General features: G+C 48.9%; 1 protein-coding gene across 2 annotated transcripts in view; it reads left to right on the plus strand.

Annotated features, from left to right (window-relative positions):
• The first annotated feature begins 234 nt into the window (after positions 1-234).
• The window catches only part of PANX2 (pannexin 2), a 155038-nt gene continuing 135735 nt past the window's right edge, over positions 235-19537 (plus strand). Inside the window, exon 1 of one of the 2 annotated variants that reach the window (XM_029617028.1) lies at positions 235-416. The gene's annotated coding sequence lies outside the window, so the exon portion shown is untranslated. The remainder of the gene's footprint in view (positions 417-19537) is intronic. The other variant, XM_029617026.1, reaches the window with a different exon arrangement.

Here is a 19537-nt window from a genome sequence, read left to right on the forward strand (position 1 = left end):
CCGCGCGGGCAGAAAGGAGAAGGAGCACCCGCAGGTTTGGACGCCAGCTTTTTCTTCGGGCTGTGGTGAGATGAGCTCCACCACTGCCCCGCCAGTCACAACAGTAGTTCCCTGCTCAGCCGCCAGTGGGATGAGGTCCACCGGCGGCCGCATCAGCCTCCATGTCGGCCATCAGCGCCCCCCTATGGCCCTGCGCCTGGGGGCATTGGTTCTCCCCGACCTCCCCTCGGTATTCCACTGCTCACGCCCCCTAGTGCTTCCACCGGCCGTGGCTACGGAGGCTCCTCCAGTTCAAACAGGTGGCATTTGACCTGCGCCACGTCGACCTTCGCAGTAAGATGCACCCCGGGAACAGCAGACCGGCAGGGAGCTCAAGCTCTGCCCGTAGAAGACGATACATCGCATCAAAGTTTATGGTTAGTAGTGTGGCGTAGCCACGGGTGGGCCGTTGCCCACCCAATTTAGACCCAGGCCCACCCACCTGGAAGAGGCCTGTTGGACCAATGCTGTCGCGGGATCCCATCTCCGGGACAGCGAAGAGGAGCACCGGAGCTGCGACGGGATCCCATTCCCGCAATGCGAAGAGAAGAGGCAGGGGCGGGGCTGACGAATGGAGAGACGCTGCGCGCCACCGCCGGAGGCCAGGCCGGCGGGGCTGAAGAGCGAAGAGACCCGCGCGCCACCGCCGGAGGCCAAGCCGGCGGGGCTGAAGAGCGAAGAGACCCGTGCGCCGCCGCCGGAGGCCAAGCTGGCGGGGCTGATGAGCGGAGAGACCCTACGCACCGTCGGAGGTCAGGCCAGCGGTGGCTGATAAGTGGAGGCCAGGCTTATAAGAACAGGCTCCATGTGACCTTGTGTGTGTAGTAGAATGGGTGCGTGAGTGGCAGCGTGTGTGTGTGGAAGAATGGGTGCGTGAGTGGCAGCTGTGTGTGTGTGTGTGTGTGTGTGTAGTAGAATGGGTGCGTGAGTGGCAGCTGTGTGTGTAGTAGAATGGGTGCGTGAGTGGCAGCTGTGTGTGTGTGTAGTAGAATAGGTGCGTGAGTGGCAGCTGTGTGTGTGTAGTAGAATGGGTGCGTGAGTGGCAGCTGTGTGTGTGTGTGTAGTAGTAGAATGGGTGCGTGAGTGGCAGCTGTGTGTGTGTGTGGAAGAATGGGTGCGTGAGTGGCAGCTGTGTGTGTGTGGAAGAATGGTTGCGTGAGTGGCAGCTGTGTGTGTGTGGAAGAATGGGTGCGTGAGTGGCAGCTTTGTGTGTGTGTGTGGAAGAATGGGTGCGTGAGTGGCAGCTGTGTGTGTGTGTGTGGTAGAATAGGTGCGTGAGTGGCAGCTTTGTGTGTGTGTGTGGTAGAATGGGTGCGTGAGTGGCAGCTTTGTGTGTGTGTGTGGAAGCATGGGTGCGTGAGTGGCAGCTTTGTGTGTTTGTGTGGTAGAATGGGTGCCTGGGTGCGTGAGTGGCAGCTTTGTGTGAGTGTGTGTGTGTGTGGAAGAATGGGTGCCTGGGTGCGTGAGTGGCAGCTTTGTGTGTGTGTTTGAGGTAGAATGGGTGCCTGGTGGCGTGAGTGGCAGCTTTGTGTGTGTGTTTGTGGTAGAATGGGTGTCTGGGGGCATGAGTGGCAGCTTTGTGTGTGTGTGTTTGTGGTAGAATGGGTGCCTGGGGGCGTGAGTGGCAGCTTTGTGTGTGTGTGTTTGTGGTAGAATGGGTGCCTGGGGGCGTGAGTGGCAGCTTTGTGTGTGTGTGTTTGTGGTAGAATGGGTGCCTGGGGGCGTGAGTGGCAGCTTTGTGTGTGTGTGTGGTAGAATGGGTGCATGAATGAAAGCTTGTGTGTGTGTGTGTGTATGTGGTACAATGGGTGAATGAATGAAAGCTTGTGTGTGTGTGCGGTACAATGGGTGAATGAATGAAAGCTTGTGTGTGTGTGTGGTACAATGGGTGCATGAATGAAAGCTTGTGTGTGTGTGTGGTACAATGGGTGCATGATGGAAGCTTTGTGTGTATGTGTGTGGTAGAATGCGTGCCTGGGTGCGTGAGTGGCAGCTTTGTATGTATGTGTGTGTGTTTAAGAATGGGTGCGTGAGCGGCAGCTTTGTGTGTATGTGGAAGAATGGGTGCCTGGGTGCATGAGTGGCAGCTGTGTGTGTGTGTGTGTGTGTAAGAATGGGTGCCTGGGTGCGTGAGTGGCAGCTTTGTGTGTATGTGGAAGAATGGGTGCCTGGGTGCATGAGTGGCAGCTTTGTGTGTGTGTGGTAGAATGGCTGCCTGGGTGTGTGAGTGGCAGCCTTAAGTGTGTGTGTTTGTGTGTGGTAGAATGGGTGCCTGGGAGCGCTAGTGGCAGCTTTGTGTGCCTGGGTGGCAGCTTTGTATGTGCGTGTATGTGTGGTAGAATAGGTGCCTGGGTGCGTGAGTGGCAGCTTTGTGTGTGCGTGTGTGTGTGGTAGAATAGGTGCCTGGGTGCGTGAGTGGCAGCTTTGTGTGTGTGTGTGGTAGAATGGGTGCGTGAGTGGCAGCTTTGTGTGTTTGTGGTAGAATGGGTGCGTGAGTGGCAGCTTTGTGTGTGTGTGTTTGTGGTAGAATGGGTGCCTGGGGGCGTGAGTGGCAGCTTTGTGTTTGTGGTAGAATGGGTGCCTGGGGGCGTGAGTGGCAGCTTTGTGTGTGTGTTTGTGGTAGAATGGGTGCCAGGGGGCGTGAGTGGCAGCTTTGTGTGTGTGTTTGTAGTAGAATGGGGGCGTGAGTGGCAGCTTTATGTGTGTGTTTGTGGTAGAATGGGTGCCTGGGTGTATGAGTGGCAGCTGTGTGTGTGTGTGTGTGTGTGTGGTAGAATGGGTGCATGAATGAAAGCTTGTGTGTGTGTGCGGTGCAATGGGTGCCTGGGTGCGTGAGTGGCAGCTTTGTGTGTGTGTGGTAGAATGGGTGCCTGGGTGCGTGAGTGGCAGCTTTGTGTCTGTGTGGTGCCTGGGTGCGTGAGTGGCAGCTTTGTGTGTGTGTGTGGTAGAATGGGTGCCTGGGTGCGTGAGTGTCAGCTTTGTGTGTGTGGTAGAATGGGTGCCTGGGTGCGTGAGTGGCAGCCTTATGTGTGTGTGTTTGTGTGTGGTAGAATGGGTGCCTGGGTGCGTGAGTGGCAGCTTTGTGTCTGTGTGGTGCCTGGGTGCGTGAGTGGCAGCTTTGTGTGTGTGTGTGGTAGAATGGGTGCCTGGGTGCGTGAGTGGCAGCTTTGTGTGTGTGTGGTAGAATGGGTGCCTGGGTGCGTGAGTGGCAGCTTTGTGTGTGTGTGATAGAATGGGTGCTTGAGTGGAAGCCTTATGTGTGTGTGTTTGTGTGTGGTAGAATGGGTGCCTGGGTGCGTGAGTGGCAGCTTTGTGTGTGTGTGGTAGAATGGGTGCGTGAGTGGCAGCTTTGTGTGTGTGTGTGTGGTAGAATGGGTGCCTAGGTGCGTGAGTGGCAGCTTTGTGTGTGTGTGGTAGAATGGGTGCCTGAGTGATTGAGTAGCAGCTTTGTTTGTGTGTGTGTGTGTGTGTTTAAGAATGGGTGCGTGAGTGGCAGCTTTGTGTGTGTGTGTGTGGTAGAATGGGTGCCTGGGTGCGTGAGTGGCAGCTTTGTGTGTGTGTGTGTGTGTGTGTGTGGTAGAATGGGTGCCTGGGTGCTTGAGTGGAAGCCTTATGTGTGTGTGTTTGTGTGTGGTAGAATGGGTGCCTGGGTGCGTGAGTGGCAGCTTTGTGTGTGTGTGGTAGAATGGGTGCGTGAGTGGCAGCTTTGTGTGTGTGTGTGTGTGGTAGAATGGGTGCCTGGGTGCGTGAGTGGCAGCTTTGTGGGTTGCGGTAGAATGGGAGCAAGAGCATTTGTGTGTGATTGAGTGCTTGTATGTAAGTGACACAGAGCATGTGTGTGATTGAGAGAGAGACTGGTCAGAGGCGATGCGTTTCTATGAGAAAGAGACAGACTGGTCAGGAATATGACTGGTGTGTGTGAGAGAGACAGAGACTGGTCAGCGAGGTGACTCCTGGGGGAATTCTGCGCAAAAAAATTAAAAATTCTGCAACAAAAAATTGAAAATTATGCGCATGCATTTTCTAAATTCTGCAAAATTCTGCACATTTTTCAAAATAACACTATTTTTCGCAAATTATTCTGCATTTCAGTGCAATGAGTGTCCCTGGCAACTTGGCTCATCTGCCAGCAGTGTCAATTGCTGCTGCTGTCAGATGAGCCAAGCTGGCAGGGACTGCTGCAGTTGTTGCTAACCTCTCCACCTGAGTATCCATGCTCACTGTCTCTTACTTGATATCAGACATATGCTTTCTCTCACATGTCATCTGTCACACACGTTCTGTCTCCCCACATACAAATCTCTCCCTCTAACACACACACACACACACACACACAGACTCCCAGGTAGACACCTACCCACTGGCTCACAACAAACACAAGGGCTCAAACATACACTCTCAGGGCCAGGGCCTCTTCTTTAGCCCCTCTCTTTCCCCCTCCCCCTTCTTTCTGTTCCCCCTTCTCTCTTTCTCTGTCCCCTTTCCCCTTCCCCTCTGTTCCCCTCCCTTCGCTCTCTCCCTCTTCTCCTCCTTGCTTGCTTACCTCGAGCCGCCGGTGCCGTGCTGCGATGCTCCCACTCTCCGTGTGCCACCTGACTTCCCCTCCCTTCTCTCTCTCCCTCTTCTCTTCCTCCTCTCTTTTTCCCCCTTCTTTCTGAACATAAGCTGGCAACAAATTCCATGTTTCTTATGTTCTTATGTTCTTATGTTCATGATACCATGACACTATATAGCAGCAGATAAGAGCCATAAAGGTTAATCTAATCTCCTCCGGTTAAAAACTAGCCTCAAATCTGAATAGGGGCAAGAGAAGTGGGAGGTAAGGGTCTAAGAAGTAGGCCAAACGTAGGAAAATAAAAATCATGTCTACGCATTACAGTCTCAAAACTAGAGCTGGCTGGCTTGCTATGCACCCCAGTTCTGGGACAAGAAAGGCTGCACTGACACCAAGCACATGGAGATCCAGTCCTAGTTTTCACTACCGCCTGTACTGCTGGGACTTGTGCTTTTTTTTTTTTTTTACAGCTTTCTCGGGACTCGGGAGTCCAAGTCCCAGCATTCGACAGGGGGAAGCGAGATAAGAACAGGTCGATCTCGGACGGCGCTGCTGATCAGAAGCTTAAATGGACCCAGTTGTCGCAATACCCTCCGCCCCCCCCCCCCCAAGCGGGTACAGGCGTGTGCCCAGCTGGTGTTTGTGACCCCCTTCCCCCCCAGTGCCCGGTGAGCATCCCTGGCCGCGGATAACTCACGCTGCAGACAGGAAAAAAATAAACAGTACGCCTCAGCGTCTGCCGCTACCTGAACCAAACTGCACACCCTCGCTGCTCGCTCTCTTTCCCCTTCTCTCTCTCTTTCCCCTTCTCTCTCTCTTTCCCCTTCTCTCTCTCTTTCCCCTTCTCTCTTTCTCTTTCCCTTCCCCTCTCTCCCCCTCCTTTCTCTCTCTCCCTCTTCTCCTCCTTGCTGCTTGCTCCTCGAGCCTCCATTGCCGCGATGCGATGCCCCCACTCTCCCTGCGCCTCCTGATGTTGCTGTCCCGGATTGGCCGCTGTCCGTGCGTGGCATGCTTCCTGGGGGTTTTTTTATCCTTTTCCGGCACAGGAGGAAATCGTGAGGGAGGAAATATGCACGACGGCGATGAAATCTGCGGGAACTGCGACGAGTGAAGAAATCTGCGAGGTGAGGGAGGAATTCTGCGCAAATTCTGCATTCCGCAGTAGCACAGAATTCCCCCAGGAGTAACTGGTGTCTGTGTGAGAGAGTGACAGACTGGTCAGGGAGGTGACTGATGTGTGTGTGACTGGTCAGGGAGGTGACTGGTATGTGTATATGAGAGAGAGAGACTGGTCAGGGAGGTGACTGGTGTGTGTGTGAGAGAGAGAGAGACTGGTCAGGGAGGTGACTGGTGTGTGTGTGTGTGAGAGAGACTGGTCAGGGAGGTGATAGGTGTGTGTGTGAGACAGACTGGTCAGGCTGGTGACTGGTTGTGTGTGTGAGAGAGAGGGAGACTAGTTAGGGAGGTGACTGGTGTGTGTGTGTGAGAGGGAGACTGGTCAGGGAGGTGATAGGTGTGTGTGAGTGAGAGGGAGACTGGTCAGGGAGGTGACTGGTATGTGTGTGTGTGAGAGAGAGAGATGGAAACTGGTCAGGGAGGTGATAGGTGTGTGTGTGTGTGTGTGTGAGAGATGGAGACTGGTCAGGGAGGTGATAGGTGTGTGTGTATGTGAGAGATGGAGACTGGTCAGGGAGGTAATAGGTGGGTGTGTGTGGGTGAGAGAGACAGACTGGTCAGGGAGGTGACTGGTGTGTGTGTGTGTGAGACAGAGACTGGTCAGGGAGGTGACTGGTGTGTGTGTGAGGAAGAGATACTAGTTAGGGAGATACTGGTCTGTGTGAGACAGAAACTGGTTGTGGGCCCTAAGGAAGAGGACTGTGAGGACAGAGCTTCAGCAGCCACTGCTGCTTCTGGTGAGTGCTATTGGCCTGCAAGGGAAAGGAGTAGGAGAGTTGCTGGAGAGGGTAAGTAAAGGTGGCTTTTTAAGTTTATTTTTCGTGATTGACTGCCATTTTAATTATTGCGTATTATGTGATGTGTCTGCTGTTTCCAAATATTTTATTGATATTTGGACAAGTTTTAATCATTTTTATGAGTTTTTAATTGTGGGATGTTATTCTGTTTATCAGCTGTTTTGTAACATTTATTAGTATAGTTTTACAATTACTTCTAAGTGGGTATCTTTCTATATGGCTTGCTCTGTTTTCCTAATAGGTGGTGTATAAGTGTTTAGGTCCTGGTTAAATATTTGTAGTGGTAAATTACTGTCATTTCATAAGGAGGGCTATTGTGCCTGCCAGTAAAGAGAGTTTGTTTTGCTTTTACTGAGATGTCATCAGAACCAGAATATCTTTTTTTGTATGGTGAGTTGTATGGGCAATGCCCTAGTTCTGCTCTGCACCCATTTTGGGGGGTCGAGGGAGTTCCTGAGGATGCAGAATATATATTTACATTTTGCCCCGTAACGGTCACATGTTCAGTGTGTCCCAGCCAAAAAAAGGTTGAGAACCACTGTGATAGAGCATGTAGAGTGAGTGTGTGTGTGTGTGTGTGTATGTAGAATGTGAGCTTGTGTGGGGGAGAGCATATGAGAGTGAGAACTGGTGTGTGTGAGGGAGTCTGAGAGAAAGTGTGTGAGGGAGGAAGAGAAGAAGACTGAAAAGGAATTAGGAAATGAGCAAAAAGGAAAAAATGGGCAAAAGAAACCAGGACCAACTGATTAGAAAAATACAAAGATCAGACGACAAAGGTAAAAAAAAAAAATTTGAATGTGCAAGCTTTGGGAATGTGCATTTTTATATTTTTGTATTTTGTTCTTCAGTATTCCACTGTTCAGAGTCTAGTTTCTCAGGCTTTCTATTTTGGTTTTGTCTGCCTGTTTGTTTCTAATTTGTAGTCTCTTATTTCTATATTAGGTAAAGGTCGGTTTCCATTTTGCCTGTGTGTGTGACTGAAGTGCAGTATTTCTGCTCACATGTTTTTCTGTAGTAGTCCAGCTTATTGTGTTATTCCAGTAGGTGGTATATTAATGTTCTAGGGCCTGGTGTGGAGTATTTGCATTGCTGTATTTTCATAAGGTTGCTGTTATTTGAATCCTAGGAATCAGTGCTGTAACTGTATTGTATAGCAAGGTTCTAGATGTCTCTTTCTTTGCAGGAGTTTGTGTTACTTTGCAAAATAGCAGTGAAGGGATATTTTTTTGCTGAGGTGACACCAGAATTTGAATATTCTTTTTTCATGTTAGTTGTAATATGAATTGTCCTAGCTCTGTTCTGCACCTGTTCTGATGATTGATATTTCATTGTAGTTATGTTTTCTGGCTTTCTGCAAAGAAGATTCATGAAAGAACACATTGATTTTTGTTTTATTACGATTGATTGGATCTGATTGTTTTCCTTGCTTTTAACATGATATACTTGTGCATCTATAAACAGCAATAAAGATTAAATAAATATAGATTAATAAGACATTTTTAATTTTGGTAAGTGTTTGAAATAATTGAGGTAAAATATTTTAAAGTTTCATGCATGATGGTTATTGCAAACTACATAGCCATTGTAGGGTGCAGTATATGGCATTATTTATCAATAAGAATACAACTAGTAGATGTCACACCTGCATGTTAATCTTGTGCCCACCCAAAAAAATCAATTCTGGCTACGTCACTGCTTAGTACAGGCCATTTCCTTCTCATTTGTTTAGATATATTAGAAAATCATGAGGGTAATATACTGCCTGGGATAGAGGACATTTGACACAAACCTTTACTTTTTTAGTTCATGGTATAGTTCAGTGATTTATGATAAAATGTTTCTTGCATATGAAGCAATGTGGATTTTTAGAACTGATTAGCAGTTGTTGGCAGCTGAAATTAATGAAAAGCAAATAGAATTTCCTGGCGTGTAGCCAGATGGACTCAGAACGAATGGGTATAGTATCCGCGTGCTAGCAGTTGGAGACGGATCTGACGTCAGCACGGGCGTATATATACCCCCACAGGAAGCGTAGCAACTTAGTAATTTCCGTCTCCAAAGCAGTTTGGAGAGCCTGCACGCTCGCTGAGCATGTTTTCCAAATCTACTTTCTACTTTCTTACACCATCGAGCCCCGCACTCCTGCGGTGATACCCTAAGGTCCCTCCCCCAGTAGAGTTTCCCGGGGTGATTTCCGTGATCCCCCGGAGGTCTAAGTTCTCGGTCCGGTGGCCGAATCGTGGCAGGGACATAGCCCCCGGGCGAGGTTCGGGTGAGGCATACGAGGCGCCTCGGTCCCGGCGTGGACGAGGCAGCAGGTGCATATCCTCAAACGCGGCGGTGAAGGTACTTGCCCTCTCCCCCCGCAGCCGGAGACCGCCCGAGTTCCAGCCGGGAAGCGCCGAGGATCAGGTAAGGTGTACATCTCTTATTTCTGGTCTCCGAGGAACAGAGGATCGGCGGCGTGGCACGCCGTGGAGGGCACCATTTTGTGGGCCTTGTTCAGGTATTGAGCGCCCGTAATAGGCGCGGCTCTATTCCTCCTTGTGCGTATATTGCCTTATTGCTGAGAGCATATTGAATGCCATAGAGCGTGTATTACTAACCGCTTATTGCTGAGAGCCTATTGAAAGCCATAGAGCGTGTATTGCTAACCGCTTATTGCTGAGAGCCTATTGAATGCCATTGAGCGTGTATTGCTAACTGCATATTGCTGAGAACATATTGCATATTATTATTGTGCGCCTGTTGTATTAAGCGCATATTGCTGCCACATATTATTATTGTGCGCCTGTTGTATTAAGCGCATATTGCTGCCGCATATTATCATTGTGCGCATATTGCTGCCGCATATTATTATTATTGTGCACCTGTTGTATTAAGCGCATATTGCTGCCGCATACTATTATTGTGCGCCTGTTCTATTAAGCATATATTATTGCCGCATATTATTATTGTGCGCCTGGTGTATTAAGCGCATATTGCTGCCGCATATTATTATTATTGTGCGCCTGTTGTATTAAACGCATATTGCTGCCGCATATTATTATTGTGCGCCTGTTCTATTAAGCATATATTATTGCCGCTTCTCATTCAGCGCATACTTTTCAATGGAACAGAACGCTTCAGTGGCGGCGCCGCCTGCCTCAGGCATTAAAGCCCTTGGCCTCTGCTCTGCATGCCAGCTTAGAACCACGCACAGTGAAGAGCCAGACTCCCTATGTGCCCAATGTGAGGAGGCCGTGGGACCCTCGGGCCAGGACCAGTCTCAGCCACGATTTGCTGACAGTTCCCCAGGGGCTACCCCGGATTTAGCGGGCAGTCTCGACCAATCGGGAATCCCGGGGGATCTTGTACCCCGGCGATTAGAGGCTGCTTCCATTTCCTGGGTGGATCTCTTTAAGGGGATTCATGCCTTTGTATAGATGCAAACGGCTTCCCGTCCGGGCCCTGCGGTTCCTGCTGTTCCTGCGGTTGCTGCGGTGACTGTGGCGGCTGCTGCGGAGGCCGCTGCGGTGGCGGCTCCTGCGGATCCTGTTCCTGGACCCTCACGCCCTTATCGTGAGCGGGACCTTCCGCCGCTGGACAGTCCAGATCAGTCGGACCAGGAGGTTTCACCGGACGAGTCCGAACTCCCGGACGAGGGGGAGCTTCCCCCAGGGATTGAGCCATATAGAACCATGAGGCGGTTCTTCCCCAAGGAGGATCTCTCCGACCTGGTATCTCAGTGTCTGGCGGAGTTGGATATTACAGGTCCCAGCGCTACGGTACCCTCTGTGCAGAACCCCCTGCTGGAAGGTCTTTGTCCTACAGCCCGCCATTTTCCATTCTTGCAAGCAGCACAACAACTGATAGATTTAGAATGGGCAGCACCAGCGGCTTCCTTCAAAGGGGGCCGGGCCCTGACGGGCATGTACCCATTGGTACCGGCTATCCAGGACCTGCTGGCGTGCCCTCAGGTGGACGCCTTGATTAGCGCTGTGGTCAAGCGCACTACCATTTCAGTTGAAGGGGGGACGGCCCTCAAGGAGCCTCATGACCGGCGACTGGACGCCATTCTGAAACAGACCTTTGAGGTGGCAGCTCTATCTTTGCGGATCGCGACCTGCTGCACAGTGGTGACGCGTGCCTGTTTGTCACAGGTTAGGAACAACGCTCCAGCAGCTGACATGGAGTCAGCTCTTTCGTTCCTCACGGATGCTGCATCAGACCTAGTCCGGACAACAGCTAAGGGGATCTCATCCTCCGTAGCCGCCAGGAGGCAGCTCTGGATCCGGAGATGGTCAGCTGATGGGCCTTCAAAGACACGCCTCACCAGATTGCCCTTTAAGGGCTCTTTCCTATTTGGCAGCGACCTTGATAAACTGGCCAGTACATGGGGTGCCTCTCCAGTGCCTAGACTGCCGGAAGATCGGTTCAGAAGGGGCCAGCGCGCCTTTCCAAGGCCCTCCAGGGGCAGGAGTTCACAGCGCTTTGTTCCTTACAGGAGTCGCTACCAGGCACCACGTCCTCAGGCCAGGAATCAGTCCTTTCGGACCAAGCAGCGCAAGAGGGGAGCAGGCCCGGGCTCAGGTCCCGGCTGTGCCTCCCAATGAGAATCCGCTGATTCATCTGGGGGACGGAGCCATAGGGGGCAGGTTAACCCTCTTCTACCCCAGATGGGTCGAGATCACGTCGGACCAGTGGGTCCTCGCCATTATCCGAGAGGGATATTATCTGGACTTTCATCATCTCCCTCCGGACAAGTTTGTGGAATCGTCATGTCCCATACACAAGAAGGCAGCATTGGAAGCTACCTTGGCGAGGCTCCTGTCCTTGAACGCTATCATCCCAGTACCTGCCTGGGAAGTGAATTCTGGACACTATTCCATTTATTTCATGGTACCCAAGAAAGGGGGCACCTTTCGGCCTGTACTGGACCTCAAGTCCGTCAATCGATACTTACGGGTCCCAAGGTTTCACATGGAAACTCTGCGCTCCGTCAAGACCGCAGTACAGCCAGGAGAATTCCTCACGGCATTAGACTTGTTGGAAGCCTACCTGCATATCCCGATCCATCCAGATCATCAGCGCTACCTATGCTTCAAGGTTCTAGGATGCCACTTTCAATTCCGGGCTCTGCCCTTCGGATTGGCCACGTCACCGCGGACCTTCACCAAGGTGGTTGTCGTGGTAGCAGCGGCCCTCAGGCGGGAAGGAATTCTGGTCCATCCCTACCTGGACGATTGGCTGATCAGGGCGAAATCACGAGAGGAGAGTCATCGGACAACCGACAGAATGATCGCCCTTCTGGAAAGCTTGGGCTGGGTAATCAACCTCAGCAAGAGTTGCCTACAGCCTTCCCAGTCACTGGAATACCTGGGAGTACAGTTTGACACACAGGCAGACACCGTCAGTCTCACTACCAAGAGACGGTTGAAACTTCAGACGCGTATCCAGTACTTGATGGGAGCCAGTCGGCCCATAGCGTGGGATTATCTGCAGGTTCTTGGTCTCATGGCATCCACCCTGGAAGTGGTACCTTGGGCAAGGGCCCATATGAGACCTCTACAACACTCCCTGCTCTCTCGCTGGAGCCATCGTCTACGGAACTATTCCACGCACCTACCTCTGCCTGCCAGAGTCCGGACACAGTTACGGTGGTGGCTGCAGTCCGACCACATGAGCAAGGGGTCGAGGATGTCCTCCCCCACATGGACCCTGCTCACCACAGATGCCAGCCTGAGCGGCTGGGGAGCACACTGCGAAGGACTCACCGCACAAGGGCGGTGGCGCGGAGAAGAGTCAGCGTGGAACATCAACCGTCTAGAGGCTCGGGCAGTCCGATTGGCATGCCTTCGATTTGCTCACAAACTGAAGAACAGAGCAGTCAGAGTGATGTCCGACAACGCCACCACGGTGGCATACATCAACCGTCAGGGCGGAACCAGAAGCCGACAAGTATCTCTGGAGATCGCCCCACTGATGGTTTGGGCAGAGGCGAATCTTCAGGACATCTCCGCCGTCCACATTGCTGGGAAGGACAACACCACGGCAGACTTCCTCAGCAGAGAACGTCTAAATCCGGGAGAGTGGCAGCTGTCACCCACAGTCTTCCAGATGATTGTGGATCACTGGGGGATTCTGGACATGGATTTACTGGCGGACAAGTCCAATGCTCAAGTACCCAGATACTTCAGCCGCAAGCGCGACCCGTTCTCCCACGGAATCGATGCCCTGGTTCAGCCGTGGCCTCCAGGGACTCTGCTATATGCCTTTCCTCCGTGGCCTCTGCTGGGCGCCATCATCCACAAGATTCAGAAACACCGGGGCCTAGTTCTTCTAGTGGCACCAGACATGAGAAGACTTCTGGCAGGGGAGCCTCTTCCCCTGCCTCCTCTCTGGGACCTTCTACGTCAAGGTCCCATCCTCCACGAGGATCCAGCTCAATTCTCTCTTACGGTCTGGCCATTGAGAGGGCTAAACTGAAGAAAAGAGGTTACTCGGAGCCCGTGATAGATACACTCCTCCGAGCTCGCAAGTTTTCCACATCCCTCACCTATGTAAGGATCTGGAGATTATTTGAAGCATGGTGCGACACTCCCGGCACCAATCCACATGTGACCTCGATCTCTATTGTGTTGGATTTCCTGCAAAATGGACTTCAGAAGGGTCTCTCCCTCAGCTCCATCAAAGTTCAGGTGGCTGCGCTGTCTTGCTATGGCCCCAGGAGGGATGGCAAGACAATCGCCAAGCACCCAGATGTTTCTCGCTTCCTGCAAGGAGTCAAGCATATTCGTCCGCCACTGAAGTGGCCAGTGCCCTTATGGAACCTCAACCTTGTTTTGGATTTCCTCGCGGGATCCACCTTTAGACCCCTTCGGGGCCTGTCTCTCCGTTCTCTAACCTTGAAGATGGTGTTCTTGCTGGCTGTATGTTCAGCACGCCGCATCTCAGAGCTACAAGCACTGTCCTGCCGGGATCCATTTCTCAGAATCACTCCGGAGGCTATCCATCTTCGCACTGTTCCCTCCTTTCTACCTAAAGTGGTTTCACAGTTTCATCTTAACCAAACCATATCCTTGCCTACCACGGCGGGTTTGAAGAAATCTGAAGAAGGGCGTTTATTACGCCATCTCGACATTGGCAGATTGCTGCCCAGATATCTGGAAGTGACACAAGAACTACGAAAGACGGACCATCTGTTCGTCCTGCACAGCGGGAAGAAGCAAGGTGAAGCGGCCTCACGGCCCACCATCGCCCGCTGGATTAAAGAAGTTATCAGAGCAGCTTACGTGGAGGCTGGGAAGTCTCCGCCTCTACAAGTCAAGGCTCATTCTACCAGAGCACAAGCGGCATCCTGGGCGGAATCCAGGATGCTGTCGCCTGCAGAAATATGTAAAGCGGCGACATGGTCCTCCCTCCATACCTTCTCCAGGTTCTACCGTCTGGATGTCCAGGCTGGGGAGGACTCAGCATTTGCGAGGGCGGTATTACATGGGCCTCAGGCAGCCTCCCGCCCAGGCTGGGAGTAAAGCTTTTGTACATCCCATTCGTTCTGAGTCCATCTGGCTACACGCCAGGAAATGTTGAGATTCCTTACCTGATAATCTCCTTTTCCTTAGTGTAGACAGATGGACTCAGCATCCCACCCAGCTGCCTGTGTACATGGGTTTCACCGATTCAAGGTAAGCCATGTCATTTGTTTACATAAGAGCGTACACTCTACCAGGTGTCAACGCCTTCCGGTTGGGAATGCTGGCGGTCTCCAGCTACTATCAATCGGTCAGGGGAATCCTGTTTCACTTTTCACTGAGCGTCAGTACACACATCCATAACAGCTTTTGCAAGGAAGATTACTAAGTTGCTACGCTTCCTGTGGGGGTATATATACGCCCGTGCTGACGTCAGATCCGTCCCCAACTGCTAGCACGCGGATACTATACCCATTCGTTCTGAGTCCATCTGTCTACACTAAGGAAAAGGAGATTATCAGGTAAGTAATCTCAACATTACTGCCTGTGCTGATTAGTGGCTACCTGTTGAAATATTAGGAGCAAATTGCTCTCCTAATCAATGTAATATAGCCTTGACTATTTATTATTGAACTTTGGAGCAGTATGAAAGTTTAAAATAACTGGTGAGAGAGCTGTGTGTATGAGGGAGAGAGTCTGAGTGTGTGATTTTCTGTCTGTGGGTATGTGTATATGTGAGGGAGAGCCAGTGTGTGGGGGGAGGGGGGAGCTTGTACTATGTGCGAGAGCCTTTGGGGGAGAGAGCTAGTGAGTATGAAAGAGCCTATGTATATTTGTTTTGCATTTTAATTTCTTTCTTAGTTATATTTGCGTTAACAGCCACCTTTCAAAATGTTATTTATACTTATATTTTACTATCTAATCTTCATTTCCCTTCTCATTCCAAGTTATTGTTTTCCCTTGTTTTATGTAACTGCTTTTCTGCACTTTTGTTAAATGGTAAAGTTTCACCCCTGTTTCTTGTGAACCAGCATGATGGGACCACCGTCTTGAATGTTGGTATATAAAAAACTTAAATAAAAATAAAAATAAAATATTTGGGATTTTGGTTTTTAGGTTTGCTATTTTGTCACTGAAAAAAATTGCTATTTCATTGCATTGATTTACTGGTAGGTTTTGGGGGGATTCTGATTTATTATTGGTGAGGTTTTTTACTATGGTAAATAAGGTTCTTGGGTTATTTGCAAACTTCTCTATTTTAGAGCTGAAGTATTGTTTGGGTTGTTTTTTTTTGCATCAAGAATAATTTGTTTGTAGTAGGCTAGATGTTTTTTATATTTAGTTAGGTTTTCGGTTGTTTTGTGTTTTCTCCATTCTTTTTCTTTTTTCCTAAGATTTCTTTTGACTTCCTTTATCTTTTCACTATGCCAGGGATTAGTTCGTTTGGGTTCTTTGATGCGTATACATTTTATGGGGTTTATCTCATCAGCTAGTTTGTTGGTTGTTTGCATCCATGCTGTTACTGTGGAACAGCAGTCGTTATAGTTAATTTCAGCTAGTTTTTTTTCTAATTTGTCTTTCAGTGTTTCTATGTTATAAGGCGAGCAATACTTAAATTCTATGGGTTCTTTTGTTTGTGTCATTTGTGGTTCAATATGTTTGATGGAGGATTGTATGAAGAAGAGATCTGACCAAGGAATTTATGTGTAGTCTGTTTTAATGTGTTCTAAGTAGCTGTGGTTGATAAATGATAAGAGACTGTCCTGCTTTGTGCGTGGGTTTATCAGTAGTTAGCGTGAGTCCTAGTGCTATCATTATATCCATTAGTGTTTGGCAGGTGTTTGATAAGGGGTTTGCGTCCATGTGGAGGTTAAAGGTTCCTAGCACAATGGCGGGTTTTGAAGTCTTTAGGTGTGTTAGGAATTCAATTAGTGGGGAGATGTTTAGTTCTAGGAGGTTTGGTGGACAGTATATGAGGCATATTTGTATATTGTTAGTTTCAAAAAAAGCAATTTCGTGATTCCTTGGAGATTGGGATTAGTTTATATTTGAATTTCTTTTCAATTATTAGGAATAATCCCCTCCTCTTTTATTTATTCTGGGGATAGAAAAGACATCATAGTTTCTATGTGCTATTTGATTTTTTTTAACTGTCTGATTTTTTTTTTTAACCATGATTCTGTGACTGCAATGAAGCTTGGTTTTGTGTCATATAATAGATCCGTAATTATAGGGAATTTCTTTGTGATTTATTGTGCATTTACTAGCAGGAAGGTTATCATTAACAAATTACTTGTAATTGTGTTGGTTGTGATTTTGGTCTCTCTTATTTGTATAAGGTTACTAGATTTTTGTTTTCTTGGTTTCGTTTGCTGTGTATCTGTTTCTGTATTTCTCTATATTTACCTTTGTTTAGGCAGGTTTTGATCGTTTGCATTCCCGGTTCATTTCTTTCGTTGTCCATGTTCAGTGTTGTCCTTTCTGGATTTGTAGTCTGTTCGTCTTATGTTCTTGGGTTTCTCAGGGGTGTACAAAGGGGCGTACTAAGGGGTATGCCCCTTTGTTGCGCTCCTTTGGCGCGCGGCGCCTCCGGGTCCCGATCCAATTTAAATCCCCCTTCTTGGCATGCTTTTTCCGACATCTCGTCGACATCTCGCCTCAAGTGGCACATCAATTGACCATAGCCCCCTCGGTGGTGTGTGTCTGCTGTGCCTATGCTATGGGTACTTTGTCCCATGTTTTTTGGACATGCGGCCCGGTACAGCGTTTTTGGCATCGAGTGGTGGATTATATAGCTGACCTTCTGGAGGTGGCCTTCCCAATTACCCCCTTATGGCTGTTATTTGGCTGCATTTCCCCGATTAGAAACTGAGATCCTGACTCGCGCCTGCTCCTGCAAAAAGCTAGTTTGGTGGGGAAAAAAGCGATTCTATTTGTCTGGCGGTCTCCGGACGCACCGTCCTTCTGGGCTTGGAGAAATTGTTTTCATGCCATGATGAATATGGAATGTATGGCATCCAGGCCATCCCCACGCCGAAGGCAGGGGTTTCTTGTGGTTTGGCAACCATACATTCAATCACTCCCGCATCGTGCTCGTAGCCTAATAGTGAATGATTGATTCATATCCTTTTTAGTGTGCGTTATCAGTTTGCTGGGACATTCAGAAGTGGAAGATTGTTGCTCACCTGTCTAGACTCATGGGAGGGGTAATGGGGGGGGGGGGAGATGGGGCTCAGTGGCTAATATGTCTGTGTTAAAGTTCTGAGGAGGGATAAGGACCATACCTTCCTCAATGTTGTATTGCTGCTTGTTGACATTTAATAAAAAACATTTATACATTAAAAAAAATTGCTAGATATATGTTTCCAAAGGATCAGCCTCTGCTCTCACATCCAGCATATTCTCCCCCTCTCTTCCTCTCGCTGTCTCTCCTTATACAATGAAAAATGCTTGTGAAAGCAGTGGTGTTTCCTCCCTCTGATTTCTTATCAAATCTCAGGCGCAGCTGTGTGTTCTTCATTCTCTCTCAGGCTTTAATTCCTAGCTTTCTCATCGTAGACCTACCGGAATAACTAAAATAACAGACTCTTGCCTGTTCATAAACATTTCACAGTAAAAACAGTAAATAGGAGTTCATTCAGAGGTTGACCTATGGCCTTTAAACTAGTCTGTGTCTGGGTGAAAACTCTGAATCCATACGGCCTATCCTCTATATACATCCTCAGCAAAAGTAACAAAAAACGACTCCAACATAGGGGCAGAGGTGCACTGTGGTCTCAATGAAGCTACTTCCTCTTACAGCTTGGTATCTGATTCAGCCACTCAGGAGATTGTTGATTTCCCACTAGTGCTTGGTTGGCTGCCTTCTGCAATTCTTCATCCTGAATCTCCTTTACCAGTTGAAGGAAGTTAGGAAGCTTCCCTTCCTCTCGCAGAGTCACAAGTGTACAATTAACTGGTCGGACTGAGGTGCACCTATCACAGTTGCTCCAGCAAGGCCAAATCTTTCTCTGAGTGTGCCAGTTCCCCTTTTCATACCACTGTTTGCAGTAAGGATTCCAGCCATTTCAAATAGTAAGACAGTTTCTCTTATCTCTCTGGCTGGTCTGTCTGAAACAGAAGTACAGAGTTATTGGTGGACAGTTGGAAAGTTTTCTCAACATATGTGCTGTGTCCTGGACATAGGAAGTAGCTTGATGAACAAAGGGTTGTAAGAAGACCTCTGGTGGGCAGGTCTTTGTTGTGGCATCATATGAGGGAAGAGAGATCAGCTTTGGGTACACTCTCTTTTATTTTTTAAAATACAGTCGGGTGGGGGAAAAGGGGAGATTAGACAGTGGGTACATTAAAAAAAAATACATTCAAGAGGGAGAGGAGAGTAGGTAGTACAGGCTTGTCTAGCCTATGACCTAGGAGCCAGAATGTGTGCCGCCAAATGTTTCTCTGCAGCCGCTAAAGAGGAATGACCAGCTATCAGCATGAGAAAACATTTTTAAAACTCACAAGATGGCTCTGCTAATCTCATGATGCATAAGATTAGCAGAGCCAACCCACAAGTTTCCATGTGCAAATTAGGAAGCAAAGAGTGGGCCAATTACAACAAGGACAGCTCCCCCCTCTTCCCACCCAAAGACAGAAGAAAGAGCCGAAGCATTAGGGCAAGGATCCCTCTTCCCTTTGAGAAAAGAGGAAGAATGAGCCAATCAGGGTAAGGACCCTGCCTCCCCTTAAGGCAGGAGGAAGAGCAGACTTCATGGATGTGGTATTTTGCTTGATCAGCCCAAGAAAGGATTCACTGACTAAAAAAGCTACTGGGGATCATGGATAAGTTAGAGTGCCCCTTTTCCTTTCTATGTTTGACTTCCATTGCTTGGCAGAAGGGGGAATATTGATGATCATTGGGCATTTGGTGAATTGGGATTGGGGCTCAAGGGCCACTTTGGAATGAGGTGTAGTATGCACACTTTATCTCTTGCAGTTATCCTCCAGTACTCCCTTCCCCATCTCTCTCCAACTTCCTTATTCTCTACCTTATCATTCTTCCTTTTTTGTAACCCCTCCCTTCTATCTATACTCTCTCCTAACCTTTAACCCTCTACCCCTCCTTTCCTTCTGCTCGCTGCTATTCCCTTTCTCCCTTCTCTCCTCCCCTTCTACCCCTTTCCAGTGAGTGAGAGAAAATGAAAGAAACTTCCCTGGCTCTTAAACATTTTTGACATGCCTATGTTTTCTAAACATATTTCCTCCCTGACCACTTGTCTCTATCTCCTCAACTTCCCCCAGCCCAATAAAATAGTTAAAATAAAAGGATACAAAGTACATAATAGTGCTAATAATAGTAATTAAAATTACTGGGAATGTAAAAGTTAATAGCAAGGATAATCCCAGGATTTGGCACTGCACCATATTGTCCCTAGTCAGATTATGTTGCTGGCCTGATGGCAGGATATAACATATAGTATTTTGCTGCTCGAGCTATTATTTCTACTCTTTACCCCAGGATTATACCAATTGTT

The sequence above is a fragment of the Rhinatrema bivittatum genome, chromosome 9 (genome assembly GCF_901001135.1).
Source record: "Rhinatrema bivittatum chromosome 9, aRhiBiv1.1, whole genome shotgun sequence".
NCBI classification, from domain to species: Eukaryota; Metazoa; Chordata; class Amphibia; order Gymnophiona; family Rhinatrematidae; genus Rhinatrema; species Rhinatrema bivittatum.